At 49.8% G+C, this 21,535-nt stretch overlaps 1 long non-coding RNA gene across 2 annotated transcripts; it reads right to left on the bottom strand.

Annotated features, from left to right (window-relative positions):
* Window positions 1–7,013: 7,013 nt before the first annotated feature.
* On the bottom strand, window positions 7,014–21,519 carry LOC111095433. Of its 2 annotated transcripts, none has more exons than XR_005357763.1 (4): window positions 21,414–21,519; window positions 9,452–12,217; window positions 8,971–9,103; window positions 7,014–7,700 (listed from the first exon to the last, which is right to left on the bottom strand). It is a non-coding gene; the product is annotated as an uncharacterized LOC111095433 (long non-coding RNA). The 2 variants fall into 2 exon arrangements; XR_005357764.1 differs by having other exon boundaries at window positions 7,014–7,705.
* Window positions 21,520–21,535: the final 16 nt, after the last annotated feature.

Raw genomic sequence — 21,535 nt, forward strand, 5'->3', positions numbered from 1 at the left:
CTGTGCCGGCCCCTGCAGGACAGAGTGTGCCACCCTCACAGTGGGTGATAGCCTTCCTAACACGTCTTCTGTGGGTGGCTTCACCCGGGCAGCATCTGCTGTGCTCACAGATAATGAGTGCTGGGATCTTACCCTTCCATTATGTCATTTGGTTCCCAGCTTCTGAAACTCAGAATCAGGGCATAACCACAGCATGAGGGGCATTTTTGTGAGTTCTTGGTGAACGTACAGAACCCGATGCCTAGGAGCCTCGTCATGCTGGGTCATTGGTGGAAGCTGAAAGCAAAAGCATATCTGCAGAGGAGCTAGGGCTGTGGGTGACATCCTTTTTCCAGAATACTGAATGCAGAGGGACCCCACTTTCTGTATCCAGCGTGTGGTGGTGTCTGTGTTTCTCTGCTGCGTCTGTGTGAGCAGGGCAGCTTGGCCTGACAGTTCTTGGTGTTGGGCAGCGAGATGGTGTTTTGGGCCCCCCGCCTCCCAATACTCCCGGCAGCTGCATGGCACCAAACCACCGGACTTGTTCATAACTTGAGCCCCATTAACTCCATCTTCATAGATCTAGATTCAACATGCTGCTGTTTGTTTGCTTAAAATAAAGGTACAGTCCTGAACCCAGAGGGAACTGACAAGGGTTATTTCAGAGCCTCCTTTAAAAGATCTAGGGTTACTCTTCAGGTGATAGTGAAGTAAGTGATAAGCATTCCCCCTAAACTAGTTTCCAAAAATAGTGGAGGTTTTTTGGCCAAGATTGCCTCACGGCTGAGGTCCACTGGAGATTTAGACGTGGTGCTTTCCCCACAGAGGAGCAGTCTAACAACTTCCATGGCTCACCAAGGCTCCCTGCCTTCCCTGGCTGCCTCAGGGCCCAGGCTAGAAGGGGGTACATCTCCAGGAACAGTAATAACATTGAACATTCCCGGTAAAGCTGGAGCCCTCCATCTCCTCTGTGCTCCTGGACATCCAAGAGGTCACAGGCAGTGAGAAAGAGAAAGGATCCCTAACTTCAATCAGAGTCCACCTACCCTGCTCTCTGTCTGGGCTGCTGACCCTCAGGAGAGGGCTCCCTGCGTGGTGGCCTGGGGTCCTCAGTGCCATGGAGCCAGTGAAGGCGGTTGGTCATGGGCAGGCTCCACCTTCTCTTCTACATCCCACTTAGCCTGTCCCTTTTCAGGGGCTCCATGTCCCACATCCATGGGACATGGCCCCATGTCCAGAAATGTTGAGTCTGGGGGAGCTCAGGATGTTGAACCAGCTGCTCCAGTCTCCCTCTGCTTCTTAGGAGGGCCTCTCTTGGTCTATTCATCTCCTTTTATTTATAGCTAATAGGATCCTCTTAGGACATTTGCCATTCCATGCATCTCATTCAGTTTGGGCTGCAATAACAAATTATGATAGACTGGGTGGCTTAAAACAACAGATAATTATTTCTTATGGTTCTGAAAGTTGGGAAGTCCAAGATCAAGGCACCAGCAGATTCAGTATCTGGTGAGGACCTGTTTCTGGGTTCACAGATGGCCATCTTCTCGCTGTGTCTTCATATGGCAGAGAAAGGAAGCAAACTCTTGTGTCTTGGGGCATTAATCTTATGCAGGAGGGCTCCACCCTCATGACCTAGACACCTTGCAAAGGCTCCATCTGCTAATACCATCACACTGGGAATTAGGGTTTCAATATATGACCTTTGTGGTTCATAACATCATGGGGCAGGTACATAGGTGTGGAGTCTCTTCCCAAAGCCCCCTATCTCAGAGAGGGTGATTTGGGGCACAGAGTGGCCAGCAATTATTAGGGATTGCCTTTAAGGGAGCCTCTCATGAGGCTCTGACTCTTGAGAGCATAGTCAAGAACACCAGTTCAGTCAAGGAACAGCTAAGTACAATCCCAATGGCATTGCCTGGCCCATTGACTGTTTTGACGGCTGGCCTCACGCTGGTCCAGCCCTGGGTGTGTGGATGTGTGTGTGTCCATGAGGTACCTAATGGATATTCTCTTTAGTCTTTTTTGTGACCATCCTTGGGTTAGAGGTCTCCTGGAAGGCTTGCCTGGTTCCTGGAATAGTCTAGGTGTGCATCTGTACATTTCCCCATATGTTCAAAAGGCACTTACTAAGTAATTGTGGTGTGCTACACTTTGGGAAACAAGACGAAAAATAAATGTGGTCCCAGCCTTCATATAGCATATATAGTCTTAAAGAGATATAGGCAAGGAAACAGGTGTCTTAGCCAGCTAGCACTATGTAACAAATAATTGCAAAAATATCAGTAGCATCTAACAATGACCATTTATCTTCATGGATTTGTGGGTTAACTGGGTTGGTTCCACTTCAGGCTGTAGGCTCTGTGAGGGTTGGTTGGGCTGATTTTATTCCATGGTGGTTCATCCCAGGTCTCAGGCTGAGGGGTCACAATGACCTGTCAGTAGGCTTTTCTTTTGATAATGACAGAGCAACGAAAGAACAAGTGGAAATACACAGAGCTCTCAAGACCCAGGCCTGGAATTGGCACAATGGCCTTTCTGTCCATATACCCATGGCCAACACAAGTCACATGGCCAAGCCTGAAGCCAACGGGTGGGGAAGGGTACTCCTCAATGGCAAGGCTACAGGCATAGGGAGGGAGGAACAGGGCCAATGATGTAATCCACCACACCATGGGCAACTCTCACAGGCACAGACCGTTGGGGGAGCATGATGCGGCCTGGGAGACAGAGCTTAGGATGCTAGCCCAGGGCAGCAGGAGGCCCCAGTTCAGGGTAAGCATGAGTTACTTTAGTATTCTGGGCAGGAGTAGCAGCTTCTCCGTGCAGGGTCTGTGAAGATGCTGGTTCCCTGCTTTGGGCCCTCTGGGCGCCCATGGCATGCCAACTCCAGCATCCAGAGTGTGCACGGGCATGAGCTTGACCATTCTTCAGGGCTCTGGGATGCTGCATGGAGTGGACCACTGAGGCCCTGCCTGTCCTTTTCTTGCTCAGGGAAGGGTGGGCCCATCTCTATGGCCGAGGCCAGCCCACCATTTGATGTCTATGCTTTGGGCATAGCTCAGGACCTGGCAGGGCACAGCCAGCCATGCATCCAAGGAGGTACTTCCCTCAAGTCCTTTGCCAGCATCAGGCCTCTCTGAGTGTGGCACTAAAGGCTTCCCTCCCTTCTGCACGTCTCCCCTTCGGGCCCGGGGAGCCAGGCATCCAGCATTCTCTGGAATCAGCGGTGTCTCTGCCAGCCTCCTGGCTCAGGCCATGCTCATCTCTGCCCTGTCTATTCTGAGAGCCTCCTTGCTGGTCCCTCTGCTTCCACCCTTGTCCCTCCTCTGCACCCACGTGAACTTCCTAACATGTAACTCAGAACACGTTGTTCCCTGCTTCACCCCTTCCATGGCTTCCCATCGTGCCAAGAGTAAAAAAACCCAGTTGTTAGGGTGGCCTCTGGGAAGTCGAAGCTCTTTGAAACCAACATTAAGGCATCATTTGCCTTTCTTGCTCTTGCTCTCCCATGGAGTTTGCGGTGGATTTTCTCACAGGCTTCAGGATTGGGCAAAATAGTGATTTCAGAAGCAGAAATGAAAATTTGGTCCTAAAGCTAGGCACTTAAGAGATTCACAACAACTGTAAAATAATGCCACTATTTCCACTAATTTGTTATAGGGTCATCTTTCATAAAAGTATGGTATTTGTGTTAGCATGTAAGAAGTTTATTTTTGTTATTTTTTAAAAAAGATTTTATTTATTTATTCATGAGAGACCCAGAGAGAGAGGCAGAGACATAGGCAGAGGGAGAAGCAGGTTCCCTGCGGGGAGCCCAGTGTGGGACTTGATCCCAGGACCCTGGGATCACATTCTGAACCTAAGGCCAACGCTCAACCACTAAGCCACCCAGGTGTACCTATTATTGTTGTTTTTAAGCAAAATAATAGATAGTAAATTAAATTAAGTTTAAATAAATTAAGGTTTTTTCAATTTCTAAGACAGTAAATTTGACAGACATAACCCACGTAAGTGGAAGCCCTTTGGGGATTTCCATAATAGAAATTTTTGAGGGCTTTAAAAGGTTCCTAAGACTGAACAGTTTGAAAACCATGGATATAGACTATTTCTGGAATCTACTTGATCCAGAATCCCCATCCCTCACCCCTTTCAGGTCAGATGGCAACTGTCAAAACCTGTTGGTAGTCATATTCCATTTGAGCTACATGGGGACCACTGATGTTCTGGGAGAGGAGGCGCATAATGTGATAGTGGGTAAGGTTTAGGACAGAGTTGGCTAACCTCAGTTCACACCTAGTAGCCATGTGACTCTGGGCACATGACCCAACCTTCTGGGCTGGTCTCCTTATCGGTATAGTGACAATGATAACAGTACTACTACCGGTAGTACCTATACTCTAGGTCTGTTGAGAAGATTATATAGAATCATGAATGCAGGGTACTGGATACATAGCAAGCACCCAGTAAGCACTGGCTAATGTCACTGCTATGTAATAATATTGCTGCTAGAGTTGTATCTGAATTAAAAACAACAGCAACAATAACAAAAGGAATACTGATTCAAAGTCCATGAGGAATGGAGGAAGAATCTACTCTGTAGAGTAGAGGAAAGGGCTGCTCACAATGGTGGGTTTTCACAGGGGGGCCCATGGATGGCAATGAGGGGTTTGCCTTAGCCAGTCTGTGGCAGGTGGGATCTCAAAGGAGAGTGATTTTCGGACTCTTGCTTGCCCAGCCCTGGCCTTTGAGGGACAGGAGCATGTGATGGGCCTGGTCCCCTGGATAGCACACTCTGGCAGCTGCATCCAAAAGGCCAAATAGAAAGCAAATTGTGCCTCTGTCATGGATGGAGCAAATCTGTTGCCTCTTCCTTTGTTGGCTACTCCCTGCTGTCTGCTTTGGAGCAACTGCTTCTTTGGCTGGTGGAGTGAAACTGAGGCAGGTTTGACCTTGATATATTTATAGCCAGGAAGTAGGAAAGTATCATGAGTAAAACCAGAGCTGGGAAATCAAATGAAATCCCCTGGGGAGCGGTAGAGTTTGTATGAAGTGTGAGTGTGTGTGTGTGTATGTGTGTGTGTACAATTTGGCTAAAGGCTTGATTATTTCTAGAAGGATGCCTGATTGGCTAGGTCAACTGAAAGACCAACATCTCTTCCCTTTATTGGAACTTGGTTTCACCAACTGTAAAATGGGACCAGTGCTTGCGTCCTTGATGTACCTCCAAGGCACCCAGCAGTGGGAGGAACAGAATTATAGACTGTTGCCAGCATGAGGTGTTCTAGAAGGCATTTGCTCCCTCTCCAGCCCAATGAGAAAAACCACAGAAGTGCTGGCTGAGGAGAGAAAAAAAAAAGTCCAAATATCGGCAGTTCAACTCTCTGTGGCGTCCTAACACTTCCACCAAGTTTCTCTTGTCATGCTGTGGTAACCGCGGAGGACAATCAGCCTGAGGGATGAGGAGCTTCAATCTGCCTGGCACACGACGACCTTGGCTCCCAGGTGCCTCTCCTCAGAGGGAAGCCACTCCGAGGCCTTAGGAGCCACCACCAGGGGCAGCCCTAGGTGAGCAGGGCTGATATGGTGGAGCTATGTCTTCAGATAAAGGGTTGGGCAATAGAATTGTGGAAAAGGAGGAACGGGGTTCTCCCAGGGGTGCCCAACAGAGTGGAATCCCTCCTCAATGATGACAGTGGACACACCTGGGCCCTGTGCCTTCTGATCTTCTTCTGTTAGATTGACAGCTGTGTTCCCCTTGGCAACAGTGAAATAGAGGGTCACATCCACGTTAGATGATATCTAAAGCGAGGGAGCCACCTTGTAATGGTCTCGGTGCTGAGGTCATGCAGCTTGGTGAGATGGCAGATGTGCGGAGGTGCCCCGTGGCCTGGAGGTAGGGTGACTGTACACCTTCTCATACAAGGAGGGACCCGTTTTTGAGAATGAAAGGAAGTGCTACTAGTAATTACTTTGGGTAGTAGGAATGAACTGGGACCATGTGGGTAAAGGAGACACGTGGTCAGCCTCGGAGGTCGTGAGCGGCTCGTAGAGGAGCTTAGCCCATGGGATTTCCCATGGAAGTATGACCAGGCCACTTCACGAGGGCTTAGTGCACAGGGAGAAAGAGCCCCACCATTTCTGCCTGAAGAGGGGCTGGCCAGCAGGAGGTTGCCGTGAGAAAGGGACTAACGGTTGTTACCCTGCGGGTAGAGGGGCCCTGTCTGGAGGTCCAGTGTGAAGACCCAAACTGGGGTTATCCTAATGCTGCTGTGCATTCTCCTGGGGTTTTACACTTTCCAAAGCTCTTTCACAGGGTCCACAGGATAATCGGGAAACCCCACCCAACCATCCGAAGGGGCCTGGGGCAGATTATCATAGATGGGCCCAAAGCCCTCAGCCTGTGGGGAGTGGATTCGATTCCCAGCATCTGTCTGAGGGAATGTTCCATCCGTGCTACCTAACCAGAAACATGGCTAAGGTCCGAGTTTCTTACAGCGTATTTCTACCCAATTAGTGACCTTCAAGGCAGTGCGGGGAATTAGGAAGGAGAAACCCACTGTGCTGTGGAACAGAGAAGCTTCTCTGGATGGAGAAGGGGAGCTCAAGAGCCTATCTGGATGGAAGGCTAACGGTCCACTCAGGTCCCTGTGTTTCTGTAGTTTTACAGGAGCAGCTGTGCCCAAGGCATGGGGACAGGCTGGATGACAGATGCAGTAGCAACAGGGCCCTCCAAGGAAAGTGACTCACTGCTCCTGGGGTTTCATGGAATGACAGAAAGATGGAGCGAAACTGGCCTTGAGACTCACGTCCTCCAACTCCCTTATCTGAAAGATGGAGAACCTGATGTCCATAGTGGGAGGAGGAGGCAACGTGTGCTACTCCACGCCAAGCGTCTAGCTCACATGCATCTCAGGTAGTCTGCAAAACCCTCCGGGATAGGAAATATAATCTGAGGTTAGCTCTGTCATCTAAACGAGTAGGTGGGGAGGTAGGATCCAAACCCAGTTCTCAGGCTGACTCTGAAACCCACACTCTTCTCACCACACAGTGCCCCCTCTCCCCAGGGCTTTGTCAGGAGGAGGTCAAGCCAAGCTGAAAGTATGCTGACCCCCATCTAAGTCTTTTTTAGGTCAACTCTCATTGTAAATATTTTTTCTTTGATTTTGCAACCCACGGCAGTTAGAGACCAGGGCTGCAAAGGGAAGATAAGCTTGCAAGAGAGGAACCTCCCATCTGGCCCTAGTGAACCAAGGGCAGTTTCTGAGTCACTCTCAGGCTGTCAAATGGAATGACCCCATGAGGTGAACACTGAGGCCACTCTGTAGATATGACTGGGGTTCATTTTTCCATGATCTCAGCAGAACCAGATAAGCCAGAAGCAGATCAGGCTTAGAGATGAGGGAGGACATCGTGTCAGTTCCTGAAAACCTATCCTGCTCCAGCAGAGGGATCCAGGTGGGGAGTGGGAAGAGCTGAGTGGGGTGGAGAGGGTAGGTGGAGGGGAGAGGCAGGTGGATGCACTCCTGGACAGGTGTGCTCTTATGTGGTCACCTCCAATCTGCTCTCTCCAGAGATGCTGGCCAATCCACAGAATGAGGGGCCACAGGAACTGTATTCCCAAGAAGGCAGTGAGTCTCACGCGGGGCTGGTGGTCTCTGTAGAGGGAGCCTGGATCCAGCAGGAGGGGCCATTATGTAAGCAGTGACGAGTGCCAGGGACTGTCCTCGAGGCAAGGGTCAACCCGTTAAGAACAAACAGGTTGTTTTGGAAAATCATCTGGCACCCTCCCCCTCAGCCTGCATTCAAGGGGCAGCATTTTCCGTGTCTTTTGCCTTATTTGTTGATCAGCACTTACCACATCCTTGAGAAACAGGTCAACACGCAGGTGGCCCTTTTTATTTTTATTATTTTTATTTTTTTGTATATTTTTTTATTGGAGTTTGATTTGCCAGCATATAGCATAACACCCGGTGCTCATCCTGTCAAGTGCCCCCCTCAGTGCCCATCACCCAGTCACCCCTTTTTACCCACTGGGCCGATGTTTGGAACTCTGATCCGCATAAGGGCAACCTAGCCACCACCGGCCCTTCCTGCCCCAGGGCCTCTGCTGGGCTGATCCCACACCTCCACCCCATCCCCAAATAATGGTCCTATCCTTTTCCACCCATGAGATCCTGCTCACCTTTCAAGACTCCGCTGAAAATGCCTTTTCTGCTGTCTGCTCCCTTTTCCCTACCCTGATTTTTAACCTTTCTGCATTATGAACGTTTCAAACATTCCCCAAACTGGAGAGCAGAGTACGATGGGCACCACCCGTGTGTCACCTGGAATCAAGACTCTACCACACTCACTTCATCTCTCTGTCTTTGTGAATTTTTTATAGCGGCATGTAATTTCACTTCTGCACACTAGATTTTGCTCTCTAAGCAGTATGGGCATTTTCAGACATAATGATATGGTTATGGGTCTAGAAATTACCAACAGTTCCTTTCCTTGCCATCATCCAATACCCGATCCATACTGAGATTCCAATTGTCCCAATTTTTTTTTTTTTTTTTGCTAACAGTCGATTCTTTTGAATCAAGTCTACCATTTGCTTCGGTGGAGTTTTTGAAGGAATGGGGCCAATTGTTCTGCAGAACTCCCACACGTGGCTTCTGCCTCCTCTTCCCATTTATGCTTGTCTTACAGCCTTTATTATAGGTGCCCTCAATTATGCCACTGCTGCCCTGGCCCTTAGACTCTCCGCAGCACGAGCTTTTTGAGAGCAGGCATGATGTATGCGCTTCATCTCTGTGCCCTCATGCCCAACGTGGTGCTTTGTGCATAATAAGCATGCCATTGATTCTCACACATGTCACCATATCAGAGCGACTTTTCTCTTTGCCACTTAAAACTTCAGTCTTGAGACTTAGAAACCCCCACGCCTGGGAGTGACCGTTGGATCCAGAGAGGTTTGTACCCAGAGCAGAGGGCAGACAGGATTACCTTTACGACTCAGCATGACTCTGCAATTTTGGGATCCAGAATCTGGCAGGTGCTGGACATTGACTTCGTCCTCCAAACTTTGTTCTGGGATTTATCAACATTCTCGTATTTAAATTCCACAAGCTGGTGTGATCTGAGGAGGAAAATTAGGGCATGATTTCTTGCCATCACTTTTTACAGCTTGGCAAGGGACAGAAAGGTTATCCTTCTCTCTCCGTGGGGCTGGGTCATTTTAAGTAAGGTTGCCCAGAGCCGAGGGCCTGGTGCATTTGGGTGATGGCACCTCCTGCCCCTCACCTTGCTTTTTGACCTAATTCCCTGATCTCACAACCTTTGACTTGTTTATTTCTAGAGGGTATAATCTGTATGTCGTATCGAGAGCTAATGAGAAAATAGGGCTTGGATTATGGAATTCAGCTTTATGATTCATTGGTTCAGCAAGCTTTTTTTTTCTGAGAGTCTACCATGTGCCAGGCCTTACCTGCCTCGGTTCTGGGAGTCCAAAGGTGACCAAGGCCCATTTTACCAGCTAGGAGTTCACTGTTTAATGGAATAGGTCATTAGTGCCTTGATAGAAAGAAGTCTGGGCCTTATGAAGACAGAGAAGGACAGCCATTATCAGACTGCTGGAATATGGGAGGGCTTGCTGGAGGAGGCAGCTTCTCAGCTGGGCCTTAAAGGATACATAGGAATTTGCTGGAAAAAGAGGAAGGGGAAGAAGAGGGAAGAACATTGCAGATATAGTCCAAGGATACAGAATAACCTAAGGAAAAGGAAGTTGTATTTACTCTGCATCTTTTTTTACCCTGCATTTTCAGAGACACTTATAGTGTCATTCAAACTTTTCAAATGATTTTTAAAAAATAGGCCTTGGGGAGGTTAAATATTGGCCCAAGGGAAGGAAGAAGAATTAGAATTATGGCCACGGATTCTCTGAAAAGCAGCTCAGCTCCTGGCTTTGTTCTGTGCCCACGTAGGACCCATCCCTCTGTGAAGCAACTCCGAAATTCTCATTTGTGCCAATCAGAGGAGGGCTGGGCCCGGTGCAAGGAGTGCCCGGTTCAGGGAGCACGTGGTTGCTGCCTTCTGGAAGGAGCTCAGGCCTCGTTTACACGTGAGAGGAATCACCTACGGCCTCCCCCCAACATCCCCACAGTCCTCTTTGGGACCGGGAACCAAGGACAACAAGCCTTATCTCAGAGAGAATGGAAAAGTTTCTCTTCCTGAAGCCGACACAGACTGTTGCATGTTGGCTTCCTGACAAGCTAGAAATACCAGACTACTGACCAAATAGGATTATTTGACGGTTTATATATTATATGAAAACCACTGTGTTTTATTACATATACATGAAATGATAGTAAATGCAGTCAATCCAGCCACAATCTCAAGGAAGACCAAGATTTTTCTTCTCTTCTCCTCATCAGATGATTAAAAAAAAAAAAAAAATCTCTGGAAACTTAGAAGTGTTTTTCTAGAACAGTTCAATGAGCTTTTTAAAAAACCCCTTGACCCTGAGGTACTTGGCTCTGAAGTGATCACCATGGCAGCAGGCGCTTTGAAGACTCTCTGAGAGGAAGTGAGGGAAGCAACCCAGCACGTACCAGACACTGTTCTAGACACTTCCACACAGTGTGCTCTGTAATTCTCGTTAACAAGCCCTACCTGATATGGTCACTATTAGTCTAATTTTTACCTGTGAGGGAACCAATATTCTGACAGGTTAAATAACTTGCCAGTTTCACAGAATAAGGAGCAAACTAGAATTCCGACCCCGAAGTCTACTCTTCCCTGATCACCATGATTACATGGTGAGGTGATGGCCAAGACTAAGCCCTGGGATCAGACTCTCTGGGTTTGAACCCGGACTCCAGCAGATTGCTCACTCTGGACGAGTTTCATTGCACCTTTTCCTCAGCGTTCCTATTGTGCATGGGAGCATCGTGGTGCCTTCCTCACAGGAAGGATTCAAGGGGTCAGTCCAGGAAAAATCCATTAGAGAAGCCAGACCTGGAAAAACACCTGGTTTTGGAGACAAAGGCTCCAGAAAATAATTAAAAGCTGGAAACGTCTGTGAATGCCGTGATACCACAGGTTGCTGAAGGTGCTTCCTGGGGGATCAAGCAGGGGCAGGCCTCCACCTGCTGAGACGGGCCAAACCAGCCCCAGCGTGGGCAGAACGAGGCTCGTGTCAAAGCTGACTTGCCCAGAAATCGAAGGCGAGACGGTAATTTCATCCGCTGGGCTGTGAGGTGACCGTGGACCTGCCGCCCGGGGACGACAGACCAAGGCCCAGAGTCAGGCTGGGCTGAGAGAGCCAGGCAGGACCTGCAGGGCAGGCGGGCAAAGGGCCAGGGAGGTGGCTGGTCAGTACAGCGGGAGTGGGCCAGGCCGAGCAGTGGGGGCACTGCGCACGTGGCAGGGTTTGCTGAGCCACATTTTGAGGGTCAGAGTGGACCCAGGGAGAAACCTTCAGAGACCAGCGAAGCCAAGCAGGAGCAAATGAGGGCAGAGCTGGAAACCAGGCTGGTACTGGGGCGGTTGGGCTTTCCAGCTCTGGCGAGTGAAGATGGGGGTCCTGGGGAGAGAGGGGCTGGTGTGGCAGCAACAATACGACACGTGAAGGGCACCATGCTCGCTCGCTCGGGGGAAGAGGGCAGGCCCACGTCCCACTCAGCCACTTGCTGGATGTGCAGTTTTTTTCGGCCCAGTGAAGTCTGTGGTTTCCCCTCTGTTAATGGGCATCACGCTATCTGCTTTACAGGGCCAAGTGCAGGCGTTACAGAAACAACGCCTGTGCGGGTGCCTGACAACCAGCTCTCTCCCTGCACCCCACTCTCTTCTAGCTAGTCCCTTCCCCTCCCCGAATCTCGTTCATCTCATCTGCAAAATGGGATAAAAATGACCACCTTATCTCATCACGCATGCAAAGGCTCTTGGTACCAAAATTGTTAGAGAACCGCAGTCTGATGCAGAGTGAGTGCTCCCCGAGGGCCGGGGGGCCTAGTGGGGACCTAGGCCCTCCAGGATGCTGTGATGGTGGGGCTGGGAGTGGCAGGGTCTGGCATCCTGCCCAGGGACCCGGCAAGGCCACCTCTTCCTGGAGCTTGATTCCCTGGAAGGCAGTGAGCGCTCTGCGTGCGGGTCCCGCCTAGGTCTCTCGGCTGCCCCTCCGGCCTCCACCACACGGAAACGTGGGCGCCTCCATCGGTGCCGAAGCAGCAGGCTTCCTTCTGCCTGGTGCCACCTGCAGGGAGGGTCCCGGGTTCACTTGGTGTCTTCTCAGGTCTCCCCGCTCCTCGGACACAATGGTTGTTAGACAAGGTAATGGTGATATATGCAGACCCCCTGTCAGTGCGTGAGCCAGGTGGCGTTAATGGCTATCTCAGAGGTGACATTCCATTAGGGGTGATTGGACTTAATTTTAATGGCAGGATGACTTATTGCTTCATCATCCTCTCCCAGGCCTGGAGGTCAGTGGGAAAACTTTCCTCCAGGAATTACACTTCAAAATCCCCATAATGCTGTGCCGGTCTTGGTTAATGTTAAAATACTGAACTGTAAGGGAACGCTTATGCACAGACAGGTGTGTTTGTCAACATGGGCATCTTGGTTCAGTGACCCTGGAGCCAGAGATGGCATTCGGTTGAACGCTGACTCTACCCGCTCCCTGGCTGTGTGGCCTCAGGCAACTTACTTAACCTCTCTGTGCCTCATAGTGTTGGTGTGACAATTCCATGACTGAGTGTGTGGAAAGTGGTTAGAGCAGTGCCCGAAACATGGGACTTGCCATGGAGATGTGGGCTCCTGTTATTAGTCCTTTAGGGAAAGGAATAAAAGAAGCAGTTTGAAACCCCAAGTGAACAGGTAGTCGGGCTAAGGTGAGGGGTTCAAGGAGGAGTAGGGAAGTGGAAACGCAGGTTGGGATTGGTTGTTGATGCATCGGGATGGTGGGCTCACGGATTGATATACCTGAATGATATACCTGCAAGTGGAGAACATCTGGAAGCTTCCCAAGAGGGAAGGTGACGGGAAAGGAGTATTTCTGGAGGCTCTTCACTGACAGTGGGAATGGAACGGAAGAAATATATATGAGATCCATTAGGAAGGAAGCCCCCCGCAGGAGCATGCAATAATTGGATGTGGGGTTGGCGGGGAGGGTGGGGTCAAGGAGGGGTGTAGGATGACTTTGAGGTGCTGGAGGAGGTGACTCACAGGGAAGTATCCTCACCAGCGCAAGAGGAGCTGGCTTGGCAGGGAGAGGGCGTGCTGGTGTTCGGGTTCCAGGGAGATGGGGCAGCTGGGGAGCGATGTGGGGGCTGGGCATATAGATGGGGGCATCATCTGCAGAGACAGCTCTTGAGGGAGGAGAGAGAGGGGGAAGCATAGAGGATGGAAGGCAAGTGGATGAAAGGTTTCACTGGGTCGGAAGCTGACAAAGGAGGAGCGGAGTGGGCTCAGGATGGCAGCCGGGAGGGAACCAGCACAGCCCGCAGGAGGGGGCTGGGGGGGTGCTGCCCTGTGTAGCGGGGTGGCTGACAGTGGGCAGAAGGGCGGGATCATCGCTGGGCATCGGTGCAGCTGCCACCCCTGGGAGCTGTGCTGGGATACAGGCACTGACAGGAGGGAAGGCCTCAGGGTACAGGGCAGACCCACAGTGAGATTTAGTTTTTTTTTTTTTTTTTAAGATTTTATTTATTTATTCATGAGAGACACAGAGAGAGAGAGACAGAGACATAAGCAGAGGGAGAAGCAGGCTCCCTGTGGGAAGCCTAATGTGGGGCTTGATCCCAGGATCCCAGGATCATGACCTGAGCTTAAGACAGACAGACATTCAACCACTGAGCCACCCAGGTGTCCCAGTAAGATTTAGTCTTAAGAATTTTTATGAAGTGCCAGAGTGAGAAGCTCTTGTCTTCCCCAGGGAAAGTACCCACATACCTGGTCAGCACCTTGTTCATTGGCTCCCTGGGCTGCCTTCTGGAACGTAGACGAGGAAACAGAGTGCTCAAGAGAAGGCTTGGCCTAGTGGTCATGTAATTTTGAGCAGTCTGGCCCTGGGTTCCCCATCTGTGACAGGGGGTAGGGGCATTTGTACTGATGGTGCCTGGGTCCCTTTCTGCCCCCTCAACCCATGAATTGCCATCGAGTACTTCCTATGCTCCTCCAATCTCTGAGGGCTGAGACCTCCCTGATGCCAGGTCCGAGATGGCACTCACTGGGCCTACAGCCCCGCCTTGTGTGGAGGCCATGTGACCGCTGCCCTCCTAAAAGCCCAGTGTGACAGGAATAACTAAAAATGACATGAAAACATATAGATCGCAGGATATTTATGCAAATATTTAACATGTGAGCTAGCTGTTATCATCCTGTTTGTGCGGTCAAGAAATTCTAGGCTCGGAAACTTGACCAAGTTCACACAGCCAGTTAGTGGCAGAGCTGGAACTGGAACCAGACACTTGTACTCTTGGCTCAAAACTCTTTCCATCACAGCACACTCTTTTAAAATTTAAGTGGAATAAAATAAAAAAAATAAAAAAAGAAGTTTTGATTTGAGTAGTGTGGACAGTTTTGTGTATTTCCTTGAGATGTTTAACAAAAGTGGTTGTGGTCAGATTCGAGGTGGGCTACCCTGCTGGCCATGGGGGCATTGGCTTCTCCAGCAGAAGAACAGCTGCTATTTTTCCCCTTTCTTCCTCTCCGCAGATGGAGAAACTGAGGCGGCTCCAGATCAGCTTTCTATTGCTGCTTCTGGATCTGACACCAGTTTGGACAGTGGCCACGGCAACCTGAGTCTCCCGGGCTGTGGAGGGGTCTATGTTCAGTGAGTGACAGGGCCTTCCTCTAATAGCAGCTTGTGGCTAGAAGTTCTATCCGCATAAGTTCTGGAACCTAAGCCCTACCTTCTTCCCCTGGAAGGTAAGGGTCCCAAGAGGACTCAAAGATTCTCCTTGGCCCTGTAGAGAGTTTGGCACAGCAGCTGCCACTCAGGAGTCCTTTGCTCTGCTGTCCAGGCCTCTGCTGTGCTGTTGAGCTCCTGTCATGCTGGTGAAGGGACCTTGAGATTTGCCACTGCCACACGGAGGTCTCTCCTGCTGTCTTCCTAGTGTTATGTCCTCCACGGTCCCATGCCACCTGATGGGAATAAGGGGCAGCTCCCTCCCCTAAAAGTACCAGCTCCTACTCAGTTACGGAACACAACTAATTCTTAACACTCTTCTCAGGATTACGACCCTGAATTTCACTTATGCCATTTCTTTCAATGTCCCCTGTGCTCCAAGAATTTAGGACAAAGTCCAGAGGGTGTGTGGAAAGACAGCACATACAAAAGCACTCAGCATTGCATCCTAACTTGTCCCTCTCCCTGACAACTGGCCAGTGTCTCTGTATTAAACTCACACACTCCTGCAGGCCCTTGGTGGCGGTGGGGGTGAGGGCGGGCTGGATGCGGCCTGTGCCCTCTCTTTGTGGTGGTGGCGGCTCTACTGCAGAATGGAGCATGCACTGCATTATTCCTGAATGAGTTGCAGTCCCTCTGCCCTCTGCTGAACAGGCTAGGGTGTCTTTTGACACACACTTGATACCCGGTGTGCTGTTACAAAAACAAACCAAAGGGATACGGGAGTAGAGCTGTAGAGAGGTGTTTGGGGAGACAAATGTTGACGGTGGGTCAAACTATTCCTGCTGGTCTGGCTCGCCCATCGCAGTCCTCACACAGCCTCTGAATGACTCCCCACCCTTCCAGAGTTCCACCTCCTGGCAGTCAGGCCCTCAGGAGTCGCCTCCCACACTGAATATTATGGGAATGAACTAGTCTGACCCCTGAAGCTGGGTCATAGAAGACACAGAAGCTTCTCTGCCTTGTTCTCTTGGATAAGTCCCTCTGGGAAGCCAGCTGCCACAAGAGGACACTTGTGGACAGATCCACCAACAGTTCCCCCGTAGTGACGAACTAGGTCTCCTCCCAGCAATGACTTGCCAGCGTGTGACAACGGAGCCGTCTTAGAAGCAGACCCTCCCGTCCTGGTGAAGCGTTCAGAGGACTGTTGCCTCTGCTGACGTTTTAGTGACAATCTGAGGAGAGACCCTTAACCAGAACCAATCAGCTAGGTCACTCCTGGATTTCTGACCCACAGAAATTGTAACTTAAGAAATGCCATTGATGTGTTAAGCTGCTAAGTTTAGGCTAATTTGTTACACAGCAACGGATAACTCATCCATGGTATGCACACATGGACTTATGGGCCCGTCTGGACTCTGGCACAGGTTACATTTTCCTGTGTTTTCTTCCAAGACCGTTGCCTATCTGCCTCTTTCTCCCTGTGCTGTTTCTGTTGTTGTGCAGGCGGCAGAGCGGCATTTGGTCCCTTGTGTTACTGCTATTTGGGCCACTGAGGAGGAGTCCAGGCTCGGGAGCTCATTTCACAGCGGCGCATGGTGGGGGCTGGAGGGCTTACTCTCAAAGGCCTCAGACTGTGGACAGACAGAATGGAGGGGCCGTGAAGTCAGCCAGCAGGTTGGCAGGAGGACGCACACGATAGCAGATGGGCTTCCAGAGCCCCGGCCTCAGTTCTCCCCACCTCCTCCTTGTGAAGTTTCACTTCCCACGGTGCTTCCACGGGCTGCAGGAGGCCACCTCAGGCACACAGAGAGCCTGGTCTCACGGGTACTTTTCAGGGACCAAGAACTCTGAGTTTCAACCTGGAGAAGATGGGGCTGACATATTTTGTCCACAAGTTAGCAGAGACATCCTCCACTAGAAACCCGACTTGACGAGCGTGGGGGGCCCAGCGCTTGGCACATCCAGCTAACTGGTGACTGAGGAGCCACGCTCTCCTAGCCTCTGCCCTGGTCACAGAACACCGCGGAGGGGATGGCACTGTGGGGCCCACACTTACAGAGGGACGTGGGAAAGTTGGAGTGAGTAGGGGTGACTCATGGGGCTGGTGACAAGTGAGGGAGGCTGGTGGAGCTCCGAGGACTCCTACTCTGCAAGGGAGACCCACAGACACACCATAGTCTGGACATCACCCACGGGCCCTCCCGTGCCCTCTCGCGATGGGCGGGAGGGACTCTGAGAGCCACATGTCCCGAAGAAGGACATCACAGATGCTAGGGACACCACAGCCCTCAGGGAGGGATGAACGGCTGCCCCGGAGTCGCCAGGCCCCAGCCAGATGGCTGAGATGGCGAAGCAGCCGAGGACCTCCCGGGAGGGTGGCCCACACTCCGAGAGGTGGGGCGGCCTCGGGCTGGGAGGAGGAAGGTGCTGCCCTCGGGGAGCAATGGCGCGTTCGCCTCGAATGAGGGTCCTTGGTTCCCTGGCGCTTTGGCAGAGAGCGGGGAAGACGTCGCGGTGCCCACCCCAGCGAGCCCGGCAGCTTCTTTCTGCCGCTGAGCTCGGGAACCAGGCCCGAGTCCTCCCTCCCGTGCGGTTTTTAATTAGGGAAACCGAGTGGCCTGGCCGAGGCCTGGGTGGGGGACGTGGTCGTGGACGTGGACGTGGGCGTGGACGTGAGGGACCGCTCGAGGCTCCCAGCCTGCGGCCCTCTGTCTCCAGGGCGGCCGGCGCCGGGTGGCCAGTGTCCTCGTGTCCCGCAGCCCCGGGTGGGCGGGGCGAATCTGTCCCCTGGGCTAGCCACGGAGCAAATGCAGCCTCTGCAGCCTGCCCCAGGAGCCCGAGGATGGGGCCTCCCCAGGCTCGTGCCCAGGCCCCCCGGGCTCGTCCACCCGGCAGCGGTCAGGCTGGTGGGAGCTGCAGAAACGGCGTCTCCCCTCTCCCTGCGCCCCCGCACCCCTCAGTGCTTTCCCTTGAAGTTCCAAAGGGGGAAGGAGCACATTCTTTCCTGGGGCAGCTGCTCTACTAATTTCCAGCCTGTTGTGCTCTGAGCTCATAAAGTCAGAGGAATCAAAGGGGGAGCTGCAAGTGCTCAGGCCTGCGGGGACCAGCAATGTCAGAGACGCCAGTTTGCTTTTTCCTTTCCGTGTGCGTCAGATGTGCTGGCTCATCTTGCAGAGCCTTGGCTGGCTCTTGTTCTTCCGCAAAGGAAGGTAAAACAAAGCTGTGGCCGGGGGTCCCTCAGGCGGGGAAAATATTTAAAGCTGGGGGTGACAGGCTGCCATTCCGGGTGCTCCAAGAGAAATGCAGATTCCTGAGCCAAGCTTGAGAGCCGTTGCACATTTGTAATCCGGGCAAAGCTCTCAGCACAACGGGGAAGTCAGGTCAGGTCTGGGTCTAGCTGCAGCACAGAAGGCTGGAGAGGAAATATTCTGGGATCGAGAGCCTTCTCTTTGGCTGGCGGCAGGAACATGCTGTCCATGGTTGAAGTTGCTTTGCCTGGATGCCCCAACTCAGCGGCCCATTTCTTCCCAAAGCAGGCACTGTTCCCCTTGTGGCAAAAATAGCCCCACTGCTGACTTCATCTTCTACAAATGGGCAGGAGTCCATTCACATGGGGCGATCCGTATGGGTCTCGCGGGCACCCCCGCTGCCTGTTCACCCTTGACCTTGCCCCGTCCTCCAAAGTCAGATTTAGAGGTGGGAAAAATACTTGGCAGATGGGAACATGAGAGGCTTAGCGGGAGCCTGAGGAATTGGTAGGGAAAGATTTAATTTAGTTTGCGTTTATATTTGAATGGATAATTCATTTTCTCGCTTCAAAAATCAAAACTGTGAAAAGCTTGTCTTCTAGCCCTGCTCCCATCAACCCAATCCAAGTGAACGCTTAGAGCAATTTCTTGGGCATGTTTATTGTGCCTCTGTGTGTGTGTGTGTGTGTGTGTGTGTGTGCGCGTGTAGTTTTTTTCTTTTTCTTTCCTGCCTTTACAGAAAAGGAAATGAAAATGGCTCATGAAAGAATGGAGGGATCCTCAGTCTCACTTAAGGAAGGAGAAATGCAAATTGAAACTCCAGCGGAATACCCTGGTGGCAAGGCTGCCGAAAGTTAGCATTCTACACAAACGAGCTTGGAATTTCTTCTCTTTGCTTAATTATATATCTTGGAGACCTTTCAAATCAGTGCCTAAAGAGTGTCTCCATTCATTTTTACAGCTTTATAGTGTCTTATTTATGGACACGCCATAAATTTATTTAACTAGTTTCCTATCGAGGGACCCTTGGGTTGATTCCAATCTTTTGCTACTATGAACAGTGCCAGCCCGGGACATTTCCTGCTTGTGCAGGTATGTCTGTAGGATAAATTCCAGTGAGTAGGATGGTTGGGTCAAAAAGAAGTGTGTTTTTGATATTTACAGGGCTTTCTAGATGCTCTGGATGGGGTTGTACAATATACACAGACTCTGGTAACCGAGGAGGGAACTCTTTCCCCACAGCCTCGCCACATGGACATTTCATTGCAGTTTTTTTTTTTTTTAAAGGTTTACTTACTTACTTATTTTAGAGAAAGAGCAAGAGAGAGTGAGAGAGCTCACTGAGAGAGGTGAGGGGCAGAGGGAAAGAATCTTTCAAGCCGACTCCCTGCTGAACACGGAGTCCACCTGGGGCTCCACCCTGAGATCATGACCTGAGCCAAAATCAAGAGTTGTCGCTTAACTGACTGAGCCACCCAGGTGCCCCTCATTGCAATTTTAATCTGCATTCTTCTTATAACAGTGAGACAGCATCATTCCACTCATTTAAGAGCCACTTTGCATTTCCTTTTCCATGAACTGCCTCTGCGTATCTTGTGCCCATCTAAGCAAAAATTGTCTTGTTGTCTTGATCTTTTTCCTTAATCATTTCTAGGAACTCTTTTCCTGGCAAGAAAAGATCAGCTCTCTGTGTAAGAGTTGCAAATATTTACCCCACATTGTTGTTTTTTATTTTGCTTATGTTGTGTATGTCTAAGTTTAAAAAATTAGGTGGTAGGATACTGTAATCTTTAAAAAAATTTTTTTCATGGATTCTGGATAAAGGAAAGGCTCTCCGTTCTTTAGGGTTCTATAAGAATTTGCCACGTTTCCTTCTAGTACTTTTATGGTTTCATTTTTTAAAAATCTTTCTCTCTTTCATCCATTTGGAGTTGATGCTGTGTCAAAATAGGAGGTAAGGTATGGTGTGCTTAATTCTTTTTCAGTTGTGTTGATACCATTTACTGGCCTATTGCTCAATGATTAGACATGTCATCTTTGTAATTTACTAAATTTCTGACCAGAACTGGGTCTATTTCTAGTTTGTTCTACTGACTGGACTGTCTGTCCATTAGCTGGTACAGTGCTATTTTCCTTATTGAGACTTTATGGCATGCTTCGACATGGGAGGTGGTTGTTCCTTCTCCTTCCTTTTTTCCTTTTTTGTTCTCTTTTTTCTTTTCCTGTGTATTCTTGATTGCTTAATTTGCCATATGAACTTTAAAATCTGCTTATTTAGTTAAAACAAAGCAGATATTTGCATTGAAATCACATTGTTTATATATTAACATAAGTGACACGATAATGTTAATTATGAAGATATTGACATGATTGTGAATTGACATGGTAATGAATTTTCCTGAACGTAGTGTGTTTCCATTGGTTCTACTCTCCTTTGGCTTTTTAAAAAACTATTTATTATAATAATAATAATAATTATTATTATTATTACTATTTTTATTTGACAGAGAGCAAGAGCGAGAAAGAGAGAGCACAAGCAGGTGGAGCAGCAGGCAGAGGGAGAAGCAGACTCCTCTTGGAGCAGGAAGCCTGATGTGGGGCTCCATCCCAGGACCCTGGGACCTGAGCCAAAGGCAGATGCTTAATATACTGAGCCACCCAGATGCCCCTGCATTTTTTTAAAGCAGACTCCACACCCAGCACGGAGCCCAATGCAGGGCTCAAACTCACAACTGTGAGATCAAAACCTAAGCCCAGATCAAGAGTTGGACACTCAACCAACTGAACCCTCCAGGCACCCTTCTTCTTTAGCATTTATTAAAGGTCTTTTTCTGAAACATTTTGCAGAAATTATTAAGTTTTTTGCAGATATTTTGTTGTGTTGCTATTGTAAAAAAAAAGCCAACTCTTGAAGGATATCCAATTTTTCTGTTATTTAGTATGTTAGTTGTATACCAAGCTACATTAATGAACTCATTGTTTGTAGTTTCTTTTTCCAGAAAACCTTTAATTTAAAGAATAACAATGTTATTTGGGAAATTATCCAAAATGGATGTTTTAGCAATCACAAGAAGGCAGCCACAAATGGGTTTGGGGAAAGCCATAATTGGGGTGGGAATGCTAAAGAGTGTGTCTCTTGAGACTTACTGAATTCCCTTCAGTAAGGTGGAACTGGGGGAATGAAATCCAATTTCAGAACTCCATTTTAGACCAAGATTTAAAAGATGTAAAAGCAGAACCAGTTACCTGGAAATAAATTTGTGATGAACTCGTATGTGGCGATATTCCTTCAAGCCTCAAAGCACAGAAGGAGAATGCCCAAGGCTGATTGCAGTGAGATGCAAGGTTCTTACCTGCTACAAAACTGGTGACTACAGAAGAACTGCAGGGGCATTGGCCACTGATGCATCCTTAGCTTTCAGAACCACTCACCAGAGCCCATCAGCGGAAGGACCTTAGAACACAGGGGATAGAA

Source organism: Canis lupus, chromosome 4 (genome assembly GCF_011100685.1).
Source record: "Canis lupus familiaris isolate Mischka breed German Shepherd chromosome 4, alternate assembly UU_Cfam_GSD_1.0, whole genome shotgun sequence".
In the NCBI taxonomy this organism is placed as follows: Eukaryota; Metazoa; Chordata; class Mammalia; order Carnivora; family Canidae; genus Canis; species Canis lupus.